Source organism: Paroedura picta, chromosome 9 (assembly GCF_049243985.1).
Source record: "Paroedura picta isolate Pp20150507F chromosome 9, Ppicta_v3.0, whole genome shotgun sequence".
NCBI lineage: Eukaryota > Metazoa > Chordata > Lepidosauria > Squamata > Gekkonidae > Paroedura > Paroedura picta.
The window spans coordinates 84,384,357-84,409,816 of NC_135377.1; positions in this window are offsets into that span (position 1 = coordinate 84,384,357).

Genomic DNA, 25,460 nt, shown 5'->3' on the forward strand with positions numbered 1-25,460 from the left:
GGGTGAGTTTCCAGATTCATTCAATGCAGAACTGGGTTTGCAATAATGCTTAAATCATACAGACAAATAGTTCTGGTATATCCTCCCCTTAACAAAAGGGAAGATTATATCCTTTGTTTATCTTCACTGCTATGTCATGTGTTACAATGCAGGTGATTAGATTACATTAGATTTATAAATCAAATGCAATACAGGCGAGTTGTGTGAAGAAAGGAAGCCTTGCAGAAGTTGCCTTTGTTTGTGCTTAAGAGCAGGTTTCCCAACTACGGTATCGAGGAATGATATGGTACCACAAAGGCTCCTCAATGGTTACTGCAGCATGGAGGTTTTCAATATGGTGGCTGGGGACAGCCCTCCCACCACGTGAAAGAAAAAGGGTTTTAATTTTAAAAAATACCCTTATTTGGGCAGATTGATCTGCCCCCATCCCAAACTGGCCACTGACTGGCCTGGAGGGGTAGGAAGGGGGGAGGATCTGGTCATCGAAACCTTTGCCAGCTGAGGCTCCGCTCACTTCCTGGGGTGTGTTGCAGGGAGGGGTAGTCAGCTGACATTACTTCCTAGTATCCCAAGCCTGAAAAATATTTCTGTGGTACCTCCAAGGACAAAAAATTGAAAACATCTGGTTTAAGAGACAGGAGAAAGAGGACTACACATGCTAGTGTGGACTCTAGTGGAGCAAACTTAATTGGGAGGTAGTGGGTTCTCTAAGCCAGGGGTAGTCAACCTGTGGTCCTCCAGATGTCCATGGACTACAATTCCCATGAGCCCCTGCCAGCATTCGCTGGCAGGGGCTCATGGGAATTGTAGTCCATGGACATCTGGAGGACCACAGGTTGACTACCCCTGCTCTAAGCCAAAGATTTAAGCCAAAACATTAAGTTTACGAGTCTTGAACTGCAAAGGCACTAAGTTCTGACAATCCTGAAGCAAACAACAGTGATCTGTTCGGCCTAATCCATGCATCCAGGACCTATGATTTTCCTTGAAATAGCTGCGATGGAAGTATAAAAATAGACAGTCCTTAGCACGAGATGTACGCAGACGGATTAATCTCGTTAAGAAGGAAGCACAGGACTTTCAACCTTCTTCGGCTTTGTTCCCCCCCCCCTCTTCCCGGCATTGTTTTTTTCATCGCTTTCTTCTGCTTTCAGCCAAGTAGGTGTTCAAGAAAGAAAAAAGAAATGCAAGCAGATCAGAAGTCACTGGCAGCTCTATCCGCAGTGCCCAATCCATCCGTCTTGGGCCTCACGAAATGAGAGCAGCAGGAGGGAGAAAAAAAAACCTGGAAACGTAAAAATGATAGATCATCTTCCTGGAATTACACAAAATACTGGGCTCATTGTTAATTTAAAACCTGCCGCCTGGCGCATGAAAATTTAAAGCATTTAAAGCCCATATGTTTTTTAGTGGTCGGGAAATGGCATTCGCTTCGTGGGAAATAACAGCAGAGCGGCTTTCCAGCTTCCTGCTTGGTGGATGAAGTTTTGTTTCCAGGGGAAGGGAATGCATCTTCTGTTGTTGCCTCCTCTGTCACCCAGGCCAGTGACTGGACAGGTTATGCCAGTGACTTAGAAGCTGTGCTAAACACGAAGCTGGTGCTGAGACTCACCCCCTCCCCTCCATAATGTCAGGAGGTTGTTTTTTTTTGCTTTCTCTTTTTGCCTTGTGGCACACAGTTTTGAGCTCCTAGTCTCTAATTGGCAGCTACTGGAGGGGACTTGGGAAGAGCAGAATGATATGATGTCACAATGAAGGCAAATCCAGCTAGCTGTTACGGGTGAGGAGGAGTCAGTGAGACACACGCCAGCCATTTTTAGCAGCAGCTGAACATTTCAGGGAGTTTCTCTTGGGAGATTTGGTTAATGTTGCAGAGTTTTGCCCAGTCATAAAGTGTGATTATGGGTGCAGAAATAAAGCTCCCACAGAATATACTGCAAAAAAAATAAATGGTAAACTGACATTTATTCCAGTCGATCCAGTTCACCTTCAGTTTGCAGTCGAAAGAAGCCTAACCTAAAGAGTCCTTTCCCTGCGTCTCAATGGAAGGTCATGGGAAGCGAGAGAGGGAAAGGCAAAGGGAGAGACAAGAGGTCAGAAGATTCACCCATGTGGGTGGCTGGCATCCCTAATGTCATTCATCTGCTAAACATTTATTGGTCCTTTACTTAACCTCTCATTCTAGACAACGTCTAGTGTCCAGAATAATTTCTTTTTGTCCGTCCCACCAAGATCTAATAATTGAGAAGCCGTGTCATTGTGGCTTCTTTCTTTTCATGGGTGTTGGGGGAGGTCTTGATTCACAGCCTCCAGGAACTGCTCACCTTCGGTGGTCCATCGGGTCCTTCAGAGGAACTTCACAGGTCCTCATGACTTTTGGCTTAGTCACAAACTTGGCATCAATACTCTTCACCAGGGGTAGTCAAACTGCGGCCCTCCAGATGTCCATGGACTACAATTCCCAGGAGCCCCCTGCCAGCATTCGCTGGCAGGGGGCTCCTGGGAATTGTAGTCCATGGACATCTGGAGGGCCGCAGTTTGACTACCCCTGCTCTTCACATTCGCTGGCAGGGGCTCCTGGGAATTGTAGTCCATGGACATCTGGAGGGCCACAGTTTGCCTACCCCTGCTTTGGAGGGTGGATTCAATGGCCCTGTACTCCACTGATGTTTCAGAACCAAATATCCAGAGGTATCTTTATTTAGATCAAGCAACCTTCCCCCTTTCTCATGTTCCACCCATGGTGTTCTCATAGCTTTGTTTTGGGGGGACATTCACTGTTTCTGACACTAGACAAAGCTATGGGTTGTCCTTACAAAAGTTTCTGAAGCATAGTCAATAGGATGTATGTACATGTTTATGTTTGAAATTGACTAGCATGGGGACATCTTGGGGGCTCTGATAAGGACACACACATATCTGCTTTGGCTTTAAACATGGCCACAACTGTTTATTCTAACATCCCATTCCCAAAAGGACTGTTGGCCCCACATGGAAGAAGGAACTAGTACAGGTGAATTCCATTCACCTCTCAGGGTCCCCAAATGGCTCCTGGTACCCTAACCCAGCCGGGAACTCGGGTCTCCTGGCCACAAGGATCGAACCTGGGACCTTCTGCATGCAAAGCAGAAACTTTTCCACTGAGCTATGGCCCCTCTAAACCCAATGCTGTAATTGGTTGTGGAAAGTGTTGTCAAGCTCCATCCAGACAGGAGTTTCTCATTGCCTGCAACCTTGGTCTCCATTCACCCAAGTACTAACCAGAGCTGATCATGTTTAGCTGCTTCCATCTGACCTTTGCATGTATCACTGTGGCTAGGCATTCTGGGGCCAAGTAGGGTAATACTAGTTTGGCTTGGCAAAGCTGTTAGGATGCCAGCCATGCTACTCTTGTGATCTGAGCTTCCATTGAGAGGGAAACATTCAGGATCATGCCCATGTTCTTGGCAGAGTGAACCACTGATAGTTGTTTGTCATCTTTAGACTCATTTCTTCTGCTTGGATCCATAAGTCTCCGGGAGTGACTTGAAATTTGCTCGGCGCCCAACTGAGGAGGGGGTAGAAGCCTTAGCCGAGCCTTCAGAGTGTAGTGGTCTGACCATGGCATGGCATTTGCTATGACCAGATCCAGGTTCAAACCCATGCAGAAAATGCGATCCAGGGTGTGGCCTGCTTGAAGGGTGGGGCCAACAACAAGTTGCAAGAACCCTAATATCTCCATGGCTGATACCAAGTCCAGCCCACTTTTAGAAGACATGATTCAAATGGTAAAGACCCATCAGCTGTACAGCAAGCAGAAGAAATGAGTCTAAAGCTGGCGATGGCAAACAACTATTTATTCCAATAAAGAATGATGTTCCAAAAAATATTTAAAACCAAAAAAATCAAAATGGACTCCTATGTATATTCTGTTTTTGATGCCTTCATCAGTGACCTGTAACACTATAAGTACACTATATCTCCATGCAAAATGTACATTAAATTTAATACAGAAATGAACATAATTTTTAAAATCTTAAAATTGTTTAAAAACATCTCCTTCTCAATAGTAGAAATGTGTCAGAATGAGACTAATATTAAAAATAAATAATATTGTGTTAATATTTATAATTTGCAAAGATGTAATAAATCTCAATTAGATAAACAAATTCAACCCACTTAATCCTTATAGTGATAAATTCTGTGTGAGATTATTCACTTTCCATACAGTTACCCACTTATCCAATTTAACAGAGGTCTGGTGAAAATAACATAATCATTATCACTATAATATCAGATAATATATTTAAATTTTAGGTATAAAATATCAACATCCATAATTAACTTGCCTACTAATATTACCATTACAATGTGTAAGTATCCTTAAGCAGTGACCCAAGGAAATTAAAAGTATCTTGCAATATATAATAAAAGCCACTCAATTATTCCTGAAAAGCAATCATGTATTCAACTTATAAATCCATTCTGCCTTCCTTTGTAATAATGTTTTTTGAATATTTGATTTTCCTAAACTATGTCATTGTACCTGTTTTATGCCAGTAAATTTCAATTGATCCCAAGAATGTTTAGCATCCAGAAAAAGTTGGGTGAGGGGGGCCTCAATGACAGTTTTAATCTGGATACATGTTCTAATATCTGTTTATTAAAGGTTATGTCGATACACCTATGTATATCTTTGGACAAGTGCACCTAACTAAATAAATCACATGAGATATATTACAATTTATAAGCTTATTAATGATGATGTCACAATCCTCCACCTGTAAATTAGGACTCTTGCCTTGTCTATAAACATGCAAGCTTGATGTGTCCCGTATTTAAAGCAGCCAGCTGGTAGCTGATTTTTTCCGAAAGTGACAGATTGGGAAATAACCTCTTTAATGTTCCTCCCTCGCTTCCGTGCAAATCTCAATCTTGATTCACATCCTTTCAGATGAGAAATCATGTGCCAATGTTTGGAAATAATATTCTTAATTTGATGTGAATACAATGAAAAATTAAGTACACCAACAATCTTATTCAAAGGTGAACATACTTTATAAATTAACAAGGTGTCTCTATTAGCCAATCTCACTCTGACTTTGGCTCTTGTAATTACTGCTGAAGGGTAGTTTCACTCTCTTAAGGAGGCACCAAATTTCTCAGCCACTGAATCAGAGTCCTTATAGAAGGTGTTTATACAGCAGTGCCTTAAAAACTGTCCTATTGGGAGATTTTATTTTAACTATCTGGGGTGGTAAGAGTTAGATTCTAATAAAATGTTGCAGTCTGTAGGTTTTTGGTAAGTAGAATTGGATAATAGATTGTCATGATTCTTATGTACATACATGTCCCAAAAGAAAATAGTGGATAAATGGAAATTACATTCAAATTTATAGTATCGTGTATAGAAGAAGAAGAAGAAGAGTTGGTTCTTATATGCCACTTTCCCCTCCCCGAAGGAGGCTCAAAGCAGCTTACAGTCACCTTCCCATTCCTTTCCCCACAACAGACACCCTGTGAGGGAGGTTGAGGCTGAGAGAGCCCTGAGAGAGCCCTGAGAGAGCCCTGCCCGGTCAGAACAGTTTTATCAGTGCCGTGGCGAGCCCAAGGCCATCGAGCTGGCTGCATGTTGGGGGAGTACAGAATCGAACCTGGCATGCCAGATTAGAAGTCCGCACTCCTAACCACTACACCAAACTGACTCTTATAGAGTTAGGCCATGAAATAAATTCTTGTAGTGTATCTGGGGCCTTATAAATCATAAAAATATCATCTAGGAAATGAGTGAAAAACACAATATTAGTAAAATATGGATAATTATTTTAATGTCTAAACCAATTAATTCCAAATTCATACAGGAACAACATAGCTAAATTTGGAGACAAGGCAGAGTCTATTGAAACCCCAAAAGTTGGCAAATAAAGTTGTTCAGAAAACTGGAATTTCCCCCCCCCCTAAAACAATATCCAAAATGGCCAAAAGAAAATGTGTCAGAGGTTTTAAAGTCTTCCTAAGGTTCAAATATTTTCTAGCCACCTCCCTCGCTTCATTCAAAGGAATGTTGGTATACAGTGCCTTAACATGACAAGTTACTAATAAAGACTGTTATTCCCTTTAAGATTCTCTATAAGTGTAAAGAAGAGCCTCTTGTGGTGCAGAGTGGTAAGGCAGTGACATGCTGTTTGAAGCTCTGCCCATGAGGCTGGGAGTTCGATCCCAGCAGCCGGCTCAAGGTTGACTCAGCCTTCCATCCTTCCGAGGTTGGTAAAATGAGTACCCAGCTTGCTTCTTGGGGGTAAATGGTAATGACTGGGGAAGGCACTGGCAAACCACCCTGTATTGAGTCTGCCATGAAAACACTAGAGGGCGTCACCCCAAGGGTCAGACATGACCTGGTGCTTGCACAGGGGATACCTTTACCTTTACCTTTTTATAAGTGTAATAAAATGTGTAGAATCCTTCAAAATGACTGGTGTTGATGGGATCAATTTTTAGAAAAATGAAAATCAATACATTTTGGAAGAAGTTCTAATGCTTGATCCTATCTGTGCAATTATAGGTCAGCTGGGGTCTTTCCTAACCTTGTATGAATTTTTGGTAACATGTAGAAGTATGGGATAGCTGTTTGTCTGTTAATTAAATAATCTGCTTCCTGTCTGGAAATAAAGTTTTGGCCGAGTCCATCATGTACAACAACACATATTAATTTAGTTAGTACATCTTGAAAATTGTTAGGTACCTTTTCAAAAAATTTCTTACCAGATAATTGTTTCAAAACTTCTTGTGCATAACAGTGTTCAGAATCACTATGCCTCCTCCCTTATCCGCTGCTTTCATGGTAATAGAAGGATTATTCTTTAATTGGGATAGAGCCCTAACTTTTTCTAAGGAGAGGTTATTAGGTGCTAACCTATGTTTCTTTTCCATTAGTTCTATATCCCTTTTAACTACGCTTTCAAATGTGCTGATTTCTGATATTTCAATGAAAGGTTTATATGTAGATATAATTCTAAATTGTTCAGTGTCAAAGGTGTCGTTCTTGTTAGAAAAATGTTTCTCAATTTCAAAATCCTACTGATTTTAAATATGTCTGTTCTAGGTGTAAACTGCACGGAGCTTTTATTCCAGCCCCAGATCGATTCAGTCCCTGCTCTCTACACAGAATGCGATTTCCGTTTGGATTTGGGGCGATTTTAATTTTCCTTCTGCAGCAAGAAGGATTGATTCGGAGCGACTCTACCTTTATTGCGCCATATTTCAGAGTGCTGAAAATCCTCAATATCTATTTGGGAAAGAAAGCTCCGTGGTAGAGAACCTCTGATAGGCCACACCTGGCCATGTGACAGGCTTGCCTTAAAGGAGAAGCCCCTAATTTCTCTCAACTTCTGTCGGTCCTGGATTTTTCCTCCCTCCTCTGCCTTTTTCAATCCTCTCCCCCTCCCCTCCATGAAAAGAAAGAGGCTCCCTGCTTGGCTCCTTCCCCCCCCCCCTTCAAGAAAAGAAAGAAAGAGGCTTCAAGAAAAAAAAGAAAGAGCCCCCCCCCTTCTGAGCCTCCCTAACCACATGCAGAAGACTTTCCTGTTTCAATGGGGAGAGGGGGAAGAGGAAGACCCGAGTTCAAAGCGATCTGAATTCAACAGGATTGACAATGGAATAAAAAAAGTAAGTGCAGACTCTGCCCTAGTTCTAAAACCGTTATTCAGAGATGTCCTGTAATTTGCAACTAAAAGGTAAAGGTATCCCCTGTGTAAGCACCGAGTCATGTCTGACCCTTGGGGTGACGCCCTCTAGCGTTTTCATGGCAGACTCAATACGGGGTGGTTTTCCAGTGCCTTCCCCAGTCATTACCATTTACCCCCCAGCAAGCCGGGTACTCATTTTACCAACCTCGGAAGGATGGAAGGCTGAGTCAACCTTGAGCCGGCTGCTGGGATTGAACTCCCAGCCTCATGGGCAAAGCTTTCAGACTGCTGCCTTACCACTCTGCGCCACAAGAGGCTCTTTTTATACATAGGTACAAAACTAAAACTTAAAAGGGAGAACAGATTCTTCGGCAACTGTGAGAGGTCTGTCAGAAAGATTGTATATTACTTTATTCTGGAGGGACGAGAGCGGAACTGAAAATCCGGGCAATATCTATCTGGTCGCCAGAGTGTTCTAATAGATTTGGGAGGGTGTGGCGAATACGTTTCATCTCCAGAAGTGCTGGGCATCTCAGTATCACTGCCGGCAAAAGCGGCAGGATCCCAACTCACACTTCTAGATTTGAATTTGGGATTTTTAGCTTTTATCCACAGGTATACATTTTCAGACTGGTAATCATGCAAATCATGATTAAATTTGTGGGTTTTATACTCCTTAAAGCCAGGGGTAGTCAAACTGCGGACCTCCAGATGTCCATGGACTACAATTCCCATGAGCCCCTGCCAGCGAATCTGGAGGGCCGCAGTTTGACTACCCCTGCTATCCATGTACTGTTTTAAATCCTCATCTAAAAGATCAATAGTTGGATTATGAGTTTCTGGAGGGATAGTCCCAATTGCTATTTATGGCATCTCAGGGCTGCCCAGTTCCTGTTGTATATTGTATGTCGGTTGTGATTTGTTGTGTGATGTTTGAATCTGGAAGTGTTTTCCCGATCAACAGCTGTGGCATCTCGGGGTTGCCCGATCCAGGTGTGTGTTTGGTTAAGTGTTAGAATATATTGTGTGTTGAGGTTTGCAATTGGAATTAATTAGGGGAAGCTATGTAGGCAGGAGTTGGTTAAGGGTAGCAGCTGGCTCAGAACTTCAGCTGATGTATTCACAAATTTTTTTGTTTTGAAAGAACATTTCATTCAAAAAAGAGAGAAATGCTACATATGACGTATTACAGAACTACACTTTGAACAAAAGATAAGCAGAAAGCTGGCACTTGACAATATATCTCCTGTAAGCTGCTTTGAGACTCCTTCGGGTAGAGAAAAGCAGCATATAAGAACCAACTCTTCTGCTTCTTTTTCAGTAATATCAGGGCTCTCTCAGCCTCACCTCCCTCACAGGGTGTCTGTTGTGGGAAGAGGAAAGAGAAGACAATTGTAAGCCACTTTGAGACTCATTCTGGTAGAGAAAGGTGGCATATAAGAACCAACTTTTCTTCTTCATTTCCAGAGCTTGCATTTTCTCAAAGGTTAACATATGCAGTCTAAAAAAATGGTCATTTATTTTAATCTCAATTTTTGCTGGCCAGCATAATCTAACGTTCTTCTGAATTCCGATGTTGATTTATTGCGCAATGTAGTCACAATTGTTTAGGAAATAGTTCTCATGTAATAGCTTCACAGAGAATCAGGGTGGTGTAATGTTTAAGAACAGCAGGCTGTAATCTGAACATCCAGGTTTGATTCCCAACTTCTCCACATGCAGTTAGTTGAGTGATTTTTAATATTCGAGTCAGTCACAGTTCTCTTAGGGTTGCTCTCATGGAGCAGTTCTCTCAGAGCTCTCTCAGCCCCACCCACCTTACAGGGTGTCTGTTGTAGGGAGAGGAAGGGAAAGGTATTTGTTGGCTGATTTGGGACTCCTTTGGGTTGTGAAAAGTAGGGTATAAAAACCCACTTCTTCTTCTTCTTCTTCTTCTTCTTCTCTTTTTCCTCCTCCTCTCCAAAACCAGAGGGAGCTGATATAATTCAAAGATCAACAGATGGCTGCAAAACCATTTGCAAAAACGCAGCTCTGGTAATTATAAAGCAATCAAATCATTTGTTTTTTTTTTGAAGGAATGGAATTGGAAGAAATTGGATGCCTTGTAGGTTGGCAAGTACCAAGACAACCCAACATTTTATTGGTTTGCATACCCCTCATTTTAATGATGCTGATAAACACCATCTGACCCAATATCCTGTTTTCAACCTTGGTTATCCGAGTGGGAAAGAGGTCAGCACATTTTTAAGTTTCCTGCTGATATTAATTATTTTGACTTGCAAAATCCTTAGCTTTGGTTGCGTTGTGTGTTTTAATCTTTATGCTTCCCTGTAAAGAAATCAACCGAGTAATCTTGATTTGCTGAAATTGTGAAGTCTGCACAATCACCTGCTGTTTAATTTTAAATATTAGAGTAGTCCATGCACATCCATTGGTTAATTTTAAATATCAGAGCCAGCGTGGTGAAGTTGTTAAGGATAGCAGCTTCTAACCTGGGTTTGATTCCCCACTCTTTCACATGCAGCCAGCTGGGTGATCTTGGGTCAGGCACAACAGTTCTCTCAGAGCTATCTCAGCCTCACCGACTTCACAGGGGGTCTGTTGTGGGGAGAGGAAGGGGGAGGCGATTGTAAACTGCTTTGAGACTCCTTTGGGTAGTGAAAAGCAGGGTATAAAATCCAACTCATTATTATTTAGAAAATTTGAACACCACCTGTTCGGAGAACCGGCTTGAGGCAGCTTATAAAGTAAAACATAACAACATCCTTTCATTTTCCAGATAATTCCCTCCCCAGCATTAAAATCCACGGAAAGAACATAAAAGCAGTATCCTGTATTCCCTTCCCACACGTACCTCAGTTAACCTGTGCTCTTTTCAGATGTTCATAGAGTGTGGAATGAATGTGCCAGAGGAGCAGGACTACAATGTTAGCTGCCTCTTTCAGATGAACATCCCAGTCTACACCGTACATTCAGTCCTACTGCTTATGTAGAAAATACATAAATGGGACACAAAATGGGAAAGATACATACATTCGCAGCTATAAGCCGGCTCGCCTACGTGCAATCCCTTGAGAATTTATTATGGTCTTCCATTCTTTCTTTCTTTCTGTCTCTCTCTCATAAACGTTACTCTTGATTTTATACAAATGTTCCAGTTACCTATTAAAGTATAAATCTTATACAGATAAGGTTGCCTAGGTATTTTCACTATTTAGGGGAGGGGGAAGCACTGGGAAAATATTGGACATTTAAGAGAGTCAATATGGTGTAATGGTTGAGATTTGCGGCCTCGAATCTGGAGAACTGGGTTTAATTCCCCACTTCTCCTTCACAGGTAGCCCTCTGATTGCCTTGGGATAGTCACAGTTCTTTTAATTTTAATAGTCCATCAATACTGAACACAGGTAGGGGGACTCCCATCCATTCAGAAAACCTTTCCAAGGCCACCAAGAAACCCAGGGGTGTATGAAACCCTGGTTGAGACAGACTGGTTTAGATGGTACCTCAGTCATTAAACTATTTTATCATCACAATGAGGTAGACACTATCTTTAACCGCTCCTGTGGTTAAATAAAAGTGTAAGGCTACCTGGGGAGGAGTTAGGGTGGGCCCTGTCGAGGATAAAAACTCAGAGGGCCCAATCAGGAGCCGTGAAGCAGCTCCTGATTGGGCCCTCCGAGTGTCCATCCAGGGTCAATCAGCCAATGGGGAGGCACGTGAAGCGCCTTCCTATTGGCCCCTCACCAGGACAGACCAAAATTCCATTCACCCAGCCCAGTCTGGCTGCCGGTCTGCTCCTGACCACCGCAGAGAGAGGAGGGCAGCAGGGCTGCCAAGGGGGATGAGAACAGAGGCTTGGACAGGCTGCGCCAGCCCTTTTCGCCCCAAGGCTGTCCTAACTGTCATGTCCAACTGCAAATTGCCTCAGAACCCTGACAGAGCTGGCAGGAGGCTGCAGAGTGCCCCCCTCCCCCCTTCAGGCCTGCTGCAAAGGAGCCTCTGACAGCCCCTGACTGAGGGAAGGAGGCCTTTCCAAGAGTAACGCAGGGGAGACTGAGGGCCTTCCTTTTGAGGGGGGGGGGCTTTCCCCTTCTGCCGAATAGTTGGCTGATAGGGAGGCCACAGAAAAGCCCCTTTTCACTTAAAATACTGCTCTGGCCAGGGGTTAGAGACAGCAAGCCATGTGTCTTTCTTCTTTGCAACACTGCAGGTTTGAGGAAACTGCACAGCGTTATTCTGCAGAGGAAACTGGCTCTTTTGTCTCCTGTTTCATCTGCATAACAACCCTGTGCAGTAGGCCTCAACATTCAACCCCATGCCCTTACAGACTGGACAACTCCTCCCCTTCCTCTTCCCACTGCCAAGCTCTAGTGCCCGTTGTATTCTTGGAGACAACGGGCTTTGCCCCTAGTTGTGATGATAAAATAGGACACATTTGCCACCCTGAGAATTAATGTATGACAGATTTTTGAAGAATTACTGTTTTTTAAAAAAAAATTCCAAAGATCTTACCTACTTACAATAAATATATTATTTATATTTATATGCCGCCCTGAGCCTTTGGTGGAGGGTGGTATATAAATATAAATAAATAAATAAATCTTTTCCTCAGACAAACATCTTCATTGTAAGAGGAAAGAATTATGGATAAGCGCATGCAGGTTACAGGGTAGCTGAACACAATGGAAAATCAGGGTTAAACACCTCAAATGAACTGCCTAGAATACTTTGTGTGTCATGAATAGTAAATATGTCAACAATAGGTAGCAAATAACACAGAACAAAACATGAAAAATAAACAAAATAACATTTATTTACACTATAACTGGGAAGAGGGGGAGAACGTATTTCCCTCAACCCTTGGGTCTTAGCCATCTACCACACACCAATACAAATACAGGTCTGGAACCAGAGGGATGGATCCTGGTGGCTTTTTTTTTTTTACCAAGTCTCACCTATTTCTTCTCTTAACCACAGTGACTCTAATATAGCTACCAACTCCTTACATTATTTGCTTGACCAAAGTCTGAGACCCCCCTCCCTAATGGGGACGTCTCCTGAAGTTGCTTTACACCCCCACGCGCACACACACACACACACTGCCACCACAAGTTGACTGCAACTGGATGCCATTTTATGCAAACATGTTGTTTGTAATACAGGATTTTGAAACAGGTCAACTCAGAATTCTGCTCAGGAGTGCTTGTTTTTAGGATGGTGTTCTTAGGATTGCACAGTGAATGTTCCAACCAATTAATTAATTTGAAACTAATTTGCCTGTAGCCAATACGGGAGAGAGCGTCTTGTGGCGCAGAGTGGTAAGGCAGTAGACATGCAGTCTGAAAGCTCTGCCCATGAGGCTGGGAGTTCAATCCCAGCAGCCAGCTCAAGGCAGACTCAGCCCTCCATCCTTCTGAGGTTGGTAAAATGAGTACCCAGCTTGCTGGGGGGTAAACGGTAATGACTGGGGAAGGCACTGGCAAACCTCCCCGTATTGAGTCTGCCATGAAAACGCTAGAGGGCGTCACCCCAAGGGTCAGACATGACCCAGTGCTTGCACAGGGGATACCTTTACCTTTTAATACGGGAGAGAGATTTTCAGAATGATCGACGGAATCTCAAAGCATGGGTTCCGTCTTTGCTTCAAGAATATCAGGCACAGAGAGAAACTTAATTCATCTGTTTTTCCTCCAGCTTAAAAAAAAATGCTTGTTTTTTTACAATGAAATGTCCACCCTGTTCAATTCCTGCAGTGGAAGCCAAATGAAATGAGCTGGCTTCCTGAGCCATAAAACAGTATCTGACATTGTATGGCACACAAATTATCTCTCTGCAATATTAAAGACTGGGGTTTCAGGATTCCAGCCTTGCCCAATTGCTTCATCCAAGTGGTTGTCGGTGAGCAGAGGCATTTCTCTTAATAAAATTAAACTAGTGACATTTAGAGAAGAAATATCGTCCCAGTTGGCATCAGTTCAGGCAATGAGGATGAAACAAAAACAGCCACCCCCCCTCCCAATCGTACCTTGATTCCATTTCACTCCTGATAGCCGGCATCTTTCATCCACTTAGAATATATATACTTGGTGTCCTCTCCAAAAAAGATGTGCAGCAGAATTTGCAATGAAATGGCCTTATATCACCCCTTTGCTTACTTTTGCTTTCTCGTCTCCCGGGGTGAAGGATCAGTTGTCAAGTGAATTGGAAAGAAAGATCCTGACTCACCTCATTGAAGTGTTTCATTAAGCTGTCTGATAAACTTCATCAGGAACATTAGAAGCAATGTGGCTGGATGGAGAATGTGGCTGGATGGAGAATCAAACGTGGCTGGATGGAGAATGTGGCAAATTCTATGGGGGCGGTTGCCAGCTCAGAGTAGAGACAAACTTGGAGACTTTGGGGGTGGAGCCTGAAAAGGGCAGCGTTTGGGAGGGGAGGGACGTGAGTGAAGTAGAATGCCATACAACCCACCTTCCCAAGAGGCCATTTGGGGAAGTGAGGAATCAAACCCGGATCGCCAGATTAGAAGCCGCTGCTCTTAACCACTGCACCATGCTGTAATCCCAAGGGACGTCCAGTCACCACCTTGCAGTTGTCAAATCCCCCAAAGGAGTAGTCACAGATTCCCCAGTTTGGGGTTCACTGTGTAATGTAATGGTGGCTACATGCAGCAAAGGAGTTGGGGAAAAGACTTTAAAGAGTCAGTCTCTAGTCTCTTCCTCATGGAGATATAAGGAATCTCCACAAGGGAAGGAGATAGAGACTTACTCTTAAAAAAAAAACCTGGGAATTCAGAGAACTTGCTTAAACTATCTTTACAATGCTACAATATTATACCACTATTCTAGGACTTCAAAAAATATGGGCTGTGTGATGCGACTGATGAAGGCAACACCTTCCCTTACAAATCCTCATTCTTTAATTAATTAATTATTGGATGTCTATGGCTGCCCCTCCTGACATAGCCAGCTCAGGGCGATTTACAACAGTTAAGCCATTTGTGGAAGGAGAAGAAGAAGAAGAAGAAGTTGGATCTTATATATATTTGGGGAAGAAAGTAACCTGACTGTACCATTGTAAAAATATACAGGGAGGGAAAACATGCAGAAGAGCCCTGCCTAAACTAATTCCAGTGCTTGTGGATTGATGTCTAAGAAACCTGAGAGTGACTCCAGCATGTGGGAAAGGTCTCCGTGCCTTTTTGAGATATTCAGAAAAGCTTGAACTTACATCTTGGGGTTGAGAATTGTGATGTGTGGACCAATGGGGCTGCTGGCTTCCAGGGCCAGCTGCTGGCAGAGTTCCCCCTTCATTACAACACCCACCTTACTGTCACTTGCAGGCAATCAATGAGAATTGGAGAGAACGGAGGCATCAAGCAGCGGCCTGTAGGTTTAGCCCTTCTATCTGAGCAATTTGTCAGTACTGTGAATATTAGTTTCCTCCAGCTGATCCTGGTTCTGGCTGCCTTCTGCCTGTTTTGATCCCATGCCTCTTCCTTGGGCTGCCTCCTGGATCCCTAATTCTGCTTTCTCCACACTAGCACTTTTCTGGGGTGCACAGAGCTGAGTGGTGCTATATCCCTTATCGTGATCAGACCCCAAGACAAATGCAACCAAAGGGAATTTCATTCCTAAAATGACGGAGTTTTCCGTGTGGCGGATTCTGGGACTCCATCATGTATAACTGAGACCTAAGTGGACCAGTATTCAGAAAGTTTTGCCAAACTGAAGAAAGGGTTCCTCCATTGGGAAGGCTCTTCAAGGTTGTTGGATCCAACCCTATTTTAGAAGACAAGGCCATCTTTAATATTTCTCTCTATTTAAATTGCCTATTACTATAGCACTTCACACCAAACTAACTCCAGACAACAAAGGCAGGGATATTTCTGCCTCATCCTCAACAATTAATTCCCTTGCTGATTCAAACTCGCTCCTTCCCATCAATCAATCAACTAATGTGCCAGTTGATTAATCTACCCAGTAAAGCATGGAGCCTTAATGATTTCTCATTCTAACACACAGCCTTCGTTGCTCATGCAGTCAACAAGCAGAGGCCATCTCTTCACGCAGACATTATGAATGCCGTCATTTACCATAATCTGGTAGATATTGTTGTCGGAGAAATGAGTCCGTTTAATGAAAACAAACAAGGAAACATTACCCCATTTTAACTGGCAAAAATGAGAATCTAATTAAGTAGCAGAAACGAGTGGATTTAGTGTCGCAGTCTTGAGTCTCTGTGGCATATCTTTGCCGCAGTTCTTGTTGCCAAAAACAATAAAGAAATGTGGCATTTCAGAGCCCTGACAGCTCCCCGGCCCCCTCAGAACACAGGGTAACTTTTGTGTTCGTAAAAGAATGAACGTTTCCCACTGGCAAATGGGATAAATATACAAATGATGTAGAGGCCTCATTTTTCTCCCCTCCTCTGCTTCTGTCAGGCTCTAATATAATTTGGTTATGTCTGATGTCTGTTCGTATTATCATGCAGAGACGACGTTGTCTGAAAGACACCGTCTTTATGTCTGGCTGGTGCAAACCGCCAAGATAATCCACAAAGGTGCTGTTCCATGTTACGGCAAAGGACTCTATTGAGAGACTAATGCACAGGCAAGGGAACCGTTCTGTCACGAGGGCGCTTTGGCGCTCCCGCCATTGAATAAAAATGACAACAGAACTCAGATGCAAACATGCAGCAAGGATGTCAGGAGGAGAAGACGGCATCCATGGAGAGAAGACACTATCCCATAAAAGGGCTTTGTTTTGGTTTCGCCTCATAAGGAATATTTCAGCTGATCCTAAGTGAGGCAGGGCCTTCTGGGTGTCATGTGAAGAGTAATAACGGCTTAATTTTCCATTTGGAAAACTTCCGTGAGGGGAATGGCAATCAGTAACAAAATGTTTTAGGGTAGAACAAGTTGCATGTCATAGAAGTCCTTTGTCAAAACAGAGCTGGTTGGCAAATGAGCTCTGTTTATGGGTTTGGCTCGGCAAATAATCATTAGACATTTTTCCACGGTTCAAGTACATTGTTCTACTGTCCTCCATTTTACCCTCTCAACAACCCTGTGAGGTCGGTTAGGCTGAAAGAGTGTGACCGACCCAAGGTCACCCAGTAGTTTCCATGTCATGAGTATGGATTCAAGCCAAGGTCTCCCAGATGCAAGTCTGACACTCAACACCACACTGGCTTCACTGCTATTCCTTGTTCCAAGGAGCTCTGGGAACTGCTGTTCTATGAGTGAGACTAGGTGGCTCAAAGGTCAATTCTGTGGGCCGTTCCGCATTCGTCCAAAATAGCACAATGGTTACAAATTGAAATTGCTACATTTTTGCCACTATGCACAACGTCGTTGACAATCTGCAACACTCCTGAAACCGATCCACAAAAAGCGCTTCGTTGTAGCGCTTTCAGGGAAATCCCCAAAAGTGGATTCACCCTCCGGAAAGCGCTATGCTCTTGCAACCAATCAGCAACACTAGCAAAAAAGTTCTGTGCGTTATCATTGTTGCGGTTTCTGCAAAGTCCCGCCCCCTAGCTCTCTCCTCTGATCTTCCGGCGAAGCGATCACCATTTTTTTTTCTCCGAGTGAGCGGAGATCAATGCACCGGCGAGCCTTCGTTTACCCATCGAGGCTTCCCTGGCTGCAGAGCTGTTTTAAGTCACTAAGCACGAAACAACACACAGCCCCGTTTGCTGGTTTATTTTCCCTTTATTTTGTACTGTATTTTTGGCCGAAAATCGCATCTGTGCCGGGGGGGGGGGGGGTTATTTTTTTTTTCACTCGGGGGGAGCATGGCAACGATGAAACGGCAGCTCAAACACCACCTGCTACCTAGATGGGTCTCTCCGTTGCAATGAATCAACTCAGATTCGTTGCAACGTGTTTTTTTTAAACTTCCTTAAAGGGAAAGGGGCTTTTTGGGATCATGATAATGGCGGCCCATTGGCTGCTTGACGGCCAGGGGCGGGACAAGCTCGGCAATATCGCTTCCTGGCTAGCGATTTTTGCAGAGACTAGAAACCTGTGGGAAACGATAGAAACGCAACAGGATTCCACTACACAGCCAGGTATGCATAACGATGAATTCCACTATTTAAAATGGCGTTTTTTCGTCCCGCAACCAATTTGCCACATAGATCCTGGTGCAGTATGGCCCTGTGCAATCTCCCTGACCTGCATTTCCCAACAAACCGAAGTAAGGAAACCATGTCAGTCTGTATCCAGCCGCTCCAACCTTGCAATGTCAACGTACCCATTTTCTGATCTCCCAAGCCCCAATATTATGATGGCAGGAAAGGTCACCCAGCGAATATTTTCATTATGCAAAGAAAGAGGGGGAACGTATGAAGCAGCCTTGTACTAAATTAGACCATCAGTCTTCCAAGGTCTACTCTGGCTTGCAGGAGCTCTCCAGCATTTTAGGTAGAGCTCTGTCTTTCATGGAAGCCACTACCTGAGTTTTTCGCTGGAGATTCTCATGATCAAACCTTGGACTTTCTACGTGAAAAGCAAATCTTCTACAACAGACCCATCGCCTCTTTGGTCTGAGTCAGAAGCAACAGGGATATTTGCTTTTTCTGCTAAGCTGGTGAGCTCCCAAGCTATGATTCCCACCTTCTTTCCTCCTTCCTTCTTTCTTCAGCCTGCTGCCTGACCACTTCCTGATCCCACTGCCTGACTCATGAGTACCTGTTTACAACCCATTATAATGGGAAAATGGTATTGCTTATGATTCAGGGCGGGGGTTCACCTGCTTATTGGTCTAGCAGAGGATAAGAACTTGCCTGCTACTTCTACTACCCAGAAATCACTCCCCATTGGGATCTTTTTTCCATCCTCATCCTCCTTTCCTACTGCTCTTTCCAACACAAAAATTGAAAACTAGAGTTTTTAAACCCCCTTCAAGGATCGCTGCCTTGTTGTGGCAAGGGGGCTTGCGTAGTTCAGTGAAGCTATGAGCTATGCCGTGCAGGGCCACCCAAGACGGACAGGTCATAGCTGAGAGCTCTGACAAAAGGTGATCCACTGGAGAAGGAAATGGCAAACCACTCCAGTATCTTTGCCATGAAAACTCTATGGACAGTTCCAATAGGCATAACGATATGACGCTGGAAGATGAGCCCCTCAGGTCGGAAGGTGTCCAATGTGCTACTGGGGATGAGCAGACGGCTAGTACGAGTAGCGCCAGAATGAATGAAGCGGCTGGGCCAAAGCCGAAAGGACGCTCAGTTGTGGAAGTAACTGGTGGCGAAAAGACAGTCCGATGCTGTAAAGATTTTTATTCCATAGGAACCTGGAACGTCAGATCCATGAATCAAGGCAAGCTGGACGTGGTTAAACAAGAAATGACAAGACTGAACATTGACATTTTAGGAATCAGTGAACTAAAATGGACAGGAATGGGTGAATTTAATTCAGATGACCATCAGGTATACTACTGTGGACAAGAATCTCGCAGAAGAAATGGAGTAGCCTTCATAATCAATAAGAGAGTAAGAAAAGCAGTCTTGGGATACAATCCCCAAAATGACAGAATGATATCAGTTCGAATCCAAGGCAAACCATTCAACATCACAGTGATCCAGGTCTACGCCCCAACCACTGCTGCTGAAGAGGAGGAAGTTGATCAGTTCTATGAAGCCCTACAACACCTTCTAGAAGCAACGCCCAAAAATGATGTGCTTATCATCATGGGGGATTGGAATGCTAAAGTAGGAAGCCAAAAGATAACCGGGATAACAGGCAAGTTTGGCCTTGGAGTACAAAATGAAGCAGGGCAGAGGCTGGTAGAATTTTGTCAAGAGAATACAATGGTCATAGCAAACACTCTTTTCCAGCAACCCAAGAGACGACTCTACACATGGACATCACCAGACGGTCAACACAGAAATCAGATTGACTATGTGCTCTGCAGCCAAAGATGGAAAAGTTCTATCCAGTCAATAAAAACAAGACCAGGAGCTGATTGTGGTTCAGATCATGAGCTTCTTGTTGCAAAATTTAGGCTTAAATTGAAGAAAGTAGGGAAAAGCACTAGGCCACTCAGGTATGAGCTAAATAATATCCCCGACGAATACATGGTGGAGGTGACAAATAGATTTAAGGAATTAGATCTGATAGACAGAGTGCCTGAAGAACTATGGACGGAGGTTCGCAACATTGTACAAGAGGTAGCAACTAAAACCATCCCAAAGAAAAAGAAATGCAAAAAATCAAAATGGCTGTCTGAGGAAGCTTTACAAATAGCTAAGGAGAGAAGGGAAGTGAAAGGCAAGGGAGAAAGAGAAAGATACACCCAATTGAATGCAGAATTCCAGAGAAAAGCTAGAAGAGATAAGAATGCCTTCTTAAATGAACAGTGCAAACAAATAGAAGAAAACAATAGAATCGGGAGGACCAGAGATCTTTTCAAGAAAATTGGAGATATGAAGAGAACGTTTCATGCAAAGATGGGTATGATAAGGGACCAAAATGGTAGGGACCTCACAGAAGCAGAAGAGATTAAACAAAGGTGGCAAAATTATACAGAAGAACTATACAAGAGCGAGCTTAACATCCCTGATGACCACAATGGGGTAGTTACTGACCTGGAGCCAGACATCCTGGAATGTGAAGTCAAATGGGCCTTAGGAAGTCTGAGCAACAATAAAGCTAGTGGTGGTGACAGCATTCCAGTTGAACTATTCAAAATCTTAAAGGACGATGCAGTAAAAGTGCTACACTCAATATGCCAGCAAATTTGGAAAACTCAGCAATGGCCACAGGATTGGAAAAGGTCAGTTTACATTCCAATCCCAAAGAAGGGCAATGCCAAAGAATGTTCAAACTACCGCACCATTGCACTAATTTCTCATGCTAGCAAAGTTATGCTCAAAATCCTACAAGCTAGGCTCCAGCAATATGTGGACCGAGAACTTCCAGAAGTACAGGCAGGATTTCGAAGAGGCAGAGGAACTAGAGATCAAATTGCCAACATACGCTGGATCATGGAGAAAGCTAGGGAGTACCAGAAGAACGTCTACTTCTGCTTCATTGACTATGCTAAAGCCTTTGATTGTGTGGAGCACAACAAATTGTGGCAAGTTCTTAAAGAGATGGGAATACCAGAGCATCTTATTTGTCTCTTGAGAAATTTATATGCAGGTCAAGAAGCAACAGTGAGAACTGAACATGGAATCACTGACTGGTTCAAAATTGAGAAAGGAGTTCGGCAAGGCTGTATACTGTCGCCTTGCCTATTTAACTTGTATGCAGAGCACATCATGAGAAATGCAGGATTAGAGGAGTCATAAATTGGGATCAAGATTGCAGGGAGAAATATCAACAACCTCAGATATGCAGATGATACCACTCTAATGGCAGAAAGTGAAGAGGAACTAAAGAGCCTGTTGATGCGGGTGAAGGAGGAGAGTGCAAAAGTTGGCTTGAAACTCAACATCAAGAAAACAAAGATCATGGCATCCGGCCCTCTCAATTCCTGGCAAATAGATGGGGAAGAAATGGAGATAGTGACAGATTTTATTTTCCTGGGCTCCAAGATCACTGCAGATGGGGACTGCAGCAAAGAAATTAAAAGATGCTTGCTCCTGGGGAGGAAAGCTATGGCAAATCTAGACAGCATCCTAAAAAGCAGAGACATCACCCTGCCAACAAAAGTGCGTTTAGTCAAGGCTATGGTCTTCCCAGTTGCAATGTATGGCTGCGAAAGTTGGACCATAAGGAAGGCCGAGCGTCAAAGAATTGAGGCTTTTGAACTCTGGTGCTGGAGAAGACTCTTGCGAGTCCCTTGGACTGCAAGGCGAACAAACCGGTCAGTCCTAGAGGAGATCAACCCTGACTGCTCTTTAGAAGGCCAGATCCTGAAGATGAAACTCAAATACTTTGGCCACCTCATGAGAAGGAAGGACTCCCTGGAGAAGAGCCTAATGCTGGGAGCGATCGAGGGCAAAAGAAGAAGGGGACGACAGAGAATGAGGTGGCTGGATGGAGTCACTGAAGCAGTAGGTGCAAACATAAATGGACTCAGGGGAATGGTAGAGGACAGGAAGGCCTGGAGGATCATTGTCCATGGGGTCGCGATGGGTCGGACACGACTTCGCACATAACAACAAGAGTTTTTAAAATCGGAAGCCAACCACTGAATTCCACAAAAGCAGATGTTCATTCAACAGGACGACTGCATAAAATCCCAAGGAATCTCAAGACAAGGAATGCAGTAGTGGGACCCATTCATCACTCCAAACTCCATAATTTGTAATTCCTTTTGCTTTATATTGTTATTATTGTTGTTGTGGTGGTATTTCTACACCCCCCTTCCCCATGTGGATTCAGGGCAGTCCACAACAATAAAAATCACATACACAGTAAAATATAATACTAGAGTAAAAATACAATAAAATACAGAATCTGAATTAAATGTTCTTCTGTACAGTTAAAATCCGCATCCAAGTACCCTAAACTGGAGGTGATAATAAATAAATGGGGGGGGGGGAGGGAAGAGCCAAGGAAGAAGAGAGAGAAGGGAGGCCCATAAAGATTCAATCAACCCTGGTCTCAACCATAGGACTGGTGGGAAAGGGCCGTGTTACAGAATCGGGGGAACTTCGACGGCTCTGTCAAGCATGCATAGAGGCTGTCTCGGACCATGGCTGAACCGCTTGACCAGAAGTGACTCCCTCGAATATAACTGCTCCAGACACAGGTGGGTGCTAAGAAGCTAGTCTTTATTGAAAGGATCCATAAGGTGAGTGATGTGACACACAGCAGTGGTGGGTGCAGGGGATGCATTGACTGAGACAAGGATGAGTCACCCCCGTCTGGGTTTTTATAAGGGGATTGTTCAGGCGGGGAGAAGGGTTCACATAAGAAGAGGCTATTGATCTAAAAAGGTGTGAATAGCGGTTGTTTTCGGCTGTATATTTCCAGCATCCTCCAAACAAAACAAGGACAAGCAGGGTGATAAGGGAAGAGTTCTCAGAGTTATCACAGTGGGGAAGGGAGAGCCTCCTTGAGCCATAAAGTCAAAAGGCCAGGGAGGGTTCAATGAGGAAAAAGGAGGTATGGTGTTCAATAAGCTCCTAACTCAACTCTCCTGGCTTTAGCAGGAGGGCATACATGACAGAGGTATACAATCCGGTGATTGTGGGATGAATCTTGAAAAAATACTGATTGCCTCAATTTTGGTTCTGATCCTTACCCCAATGTTTGTCTTGATCCTGCTTGACTCCATGTTTTGCTTCTAAACTGTAAGCGAGTCTTTGACCTTCATGGGACAAAGGGGTCGAGTGGCAACAGACAAGATATCAGTCATACCAGCTGTTGACTAGTTACACAGGGAGGAGTCTCACCATGCCCAGTACCTTCCCATTAATCAAGAATGTTAATCGAGGAGACAAAGCCCAGGAATTAATTAGTGTGGCTTTAGCCAATAGCAGGGGAGGGAAAGCAGCCTAGTATAGATTGATCTTGTCAGACCCCAGAAGCTAAATAGGGCTAAGGAAGGGAGCCTGTCAAGGAATACTCTGCAGAGGAAGGCAGAGTCCAACCACCTTGAAAGCCCCTTGGCTGGGATCACCATAAGTGAGTTGACAGCACTTTACATACACTTGCACCAGTAGAAGACGTTGGATTTGTTTTTCCATCACCTAAATACATTGTCCATATTTATATTTGGATAATACTCCTGCTCATTTCCTGGTGTGGAAGATGTGTACCAGGGGTAGTCAAACTGCGGCCCTCCAGATGTCCATGGGGCTCATGGGAATTGTAATCCATGGACATCTGGAGGGCCGCAGTTTGACTACCCCTGGTGTAGACTATGTCCAGTTTGTATCATTTGAAGATTAAGAGTAACTTAAATGTATCTCCTTTCCCCCCTTGGAAACCACTCTCACTTATTTGGAATTATTCATAAGACAACCCTGCTCTTCAATTTCCAGGCAGGGTGTTATTGTTCTACAGTTGTCAGTGATCTTCAGAAGATCTCCCACTATTACAATGGATTTCCAGGTGACCAAGATCTGTTCCTCTTGAGAAAATGACTGGGTTTGAAAGGGTGAGTCTATGATAATATTGTACCTTACTGAGGTCACTCCCTTCCCCAAATCCTGCCTTCTACAGACTCCACCCCCAAAATCTACAAGGATTTCCTAACCTGGAGCTGGCAAATCTATGTTGTTGATTCCCTGTGAATTCTTTTGCTTGGCTTATCACTGGGGACAGAAAACTTCCCCAAAGTGGGCCCTGGAAAGTACGGTTTGTGGGTATACCTTTGACCAGGTTCCATGCCACCCATGTTTTTATAGTGGCATACTGGCTGTCAATGCATGATGCGTGTCCTTGATTTTCTTCATCTTTTTAGATTATTTTCTGCTTAGATGTTGCTCCTCTTTCTTGGTGCCCAGCCCCCCAATTGGACTGTCAGTAATTGCTGGCTTTTATAAATAAACAAAAAGGAAATAAACTCATGAGAGTATTTGAGTTAGATGCATTATTGATTTCAGTGGAGAAAAAACGGAGACTGCTTATCCACGAGGTATAATTATCAATTAGTGATATTTATATATGTGTGTGTGTTTTGCAAGTCAGCTTTATCTGTATCTGACAACGGGGAAGAGGGGAGAAGGGAAAGGACAGATGTTAATTATGACCAGATCAAAGAATTCTTGAAAAGTGATATATAAAAGCAGTTCCTCTTTTTGTACATGTACTTTTCCATTTCCATTAATTAACATGTTGAGATCTGAGGATCTGGTTGCAAGCATTCATAATAACAAGCAAATTATTGGGTGGCATTAGAGAGACTATCCCCCCCCCCCCCCAAACCATGCATATGCAGACACACACACAACAATGGTTGGGTCAAATGGGTCTTCCTCCTGGGATTTTTCATGAGGCCTATAATGGATGGCTGAGTAGTCCTTAAGAGTGTAAAGGTCTCCTTCCTTGAACTGACAATGTTGGGGATGAAATTCAGTGCACATATTGATTAGGACAGTGACTTGATGGTGACTCTGTCCACCTTACTCACACTAAGGCAGATTCTCCCTCAAAAATAAAATTCTGTTCTCCCGCAGACTGAGCCACCCAAGTAATGTTATTTCTTTATTGAGCCTAATATAGCTGGCTGTCTCACCCTCTCACTGGAAGATAATTTGGCTTTTAACTCAGCCCTGGAACATCAAGGGAAGGTGCTGGAATCCTCTTTACCAAAACCTTTACAGAATGGCACTTGTTAAAGTCAGACAAGGAAATGTTATGTGGAATAAGGTGTTTAAAAAGTTGAGATAAGAATCTGCAGTTGTGCCATCTTTCGTTCTTAAATACAGGCTATTGAGAGTTACAGATTTCCTTTGCTTGTTTTAATCTGTAATCTCAGGCTGTTTTTCTGGTGTACCTTTTGCCCTTCGCCTATGTATTTGTGGAGAACCTGCTGTTGAAGACCTTTATCGTTATGTTTTGGATTGCCCACTATACTTGGAGCCAAGAACCAAATATATTGAGAGATGTTTGAGTGGCCAGAACTTCCCGATGAATTTGGACAAAATAGTCTTTTTATTATCAGATACCAACCCCCTAATTAGTTATAATGTTTCACTGTTTGCATTAGCCACAAGGAAAATTCGAGCCAAATTTATGCCACCAGAGAGCTGGAGACCTGAATTCTTATTGTCTTTTATTATCTATGGACTACAGCATGTATTGTTCTAATTCTTTTACTGTTTTTATATCAACTGACATGATATTGATTGCATTGTAATGGCCTATGGCTGGAAACAATAAAGTCT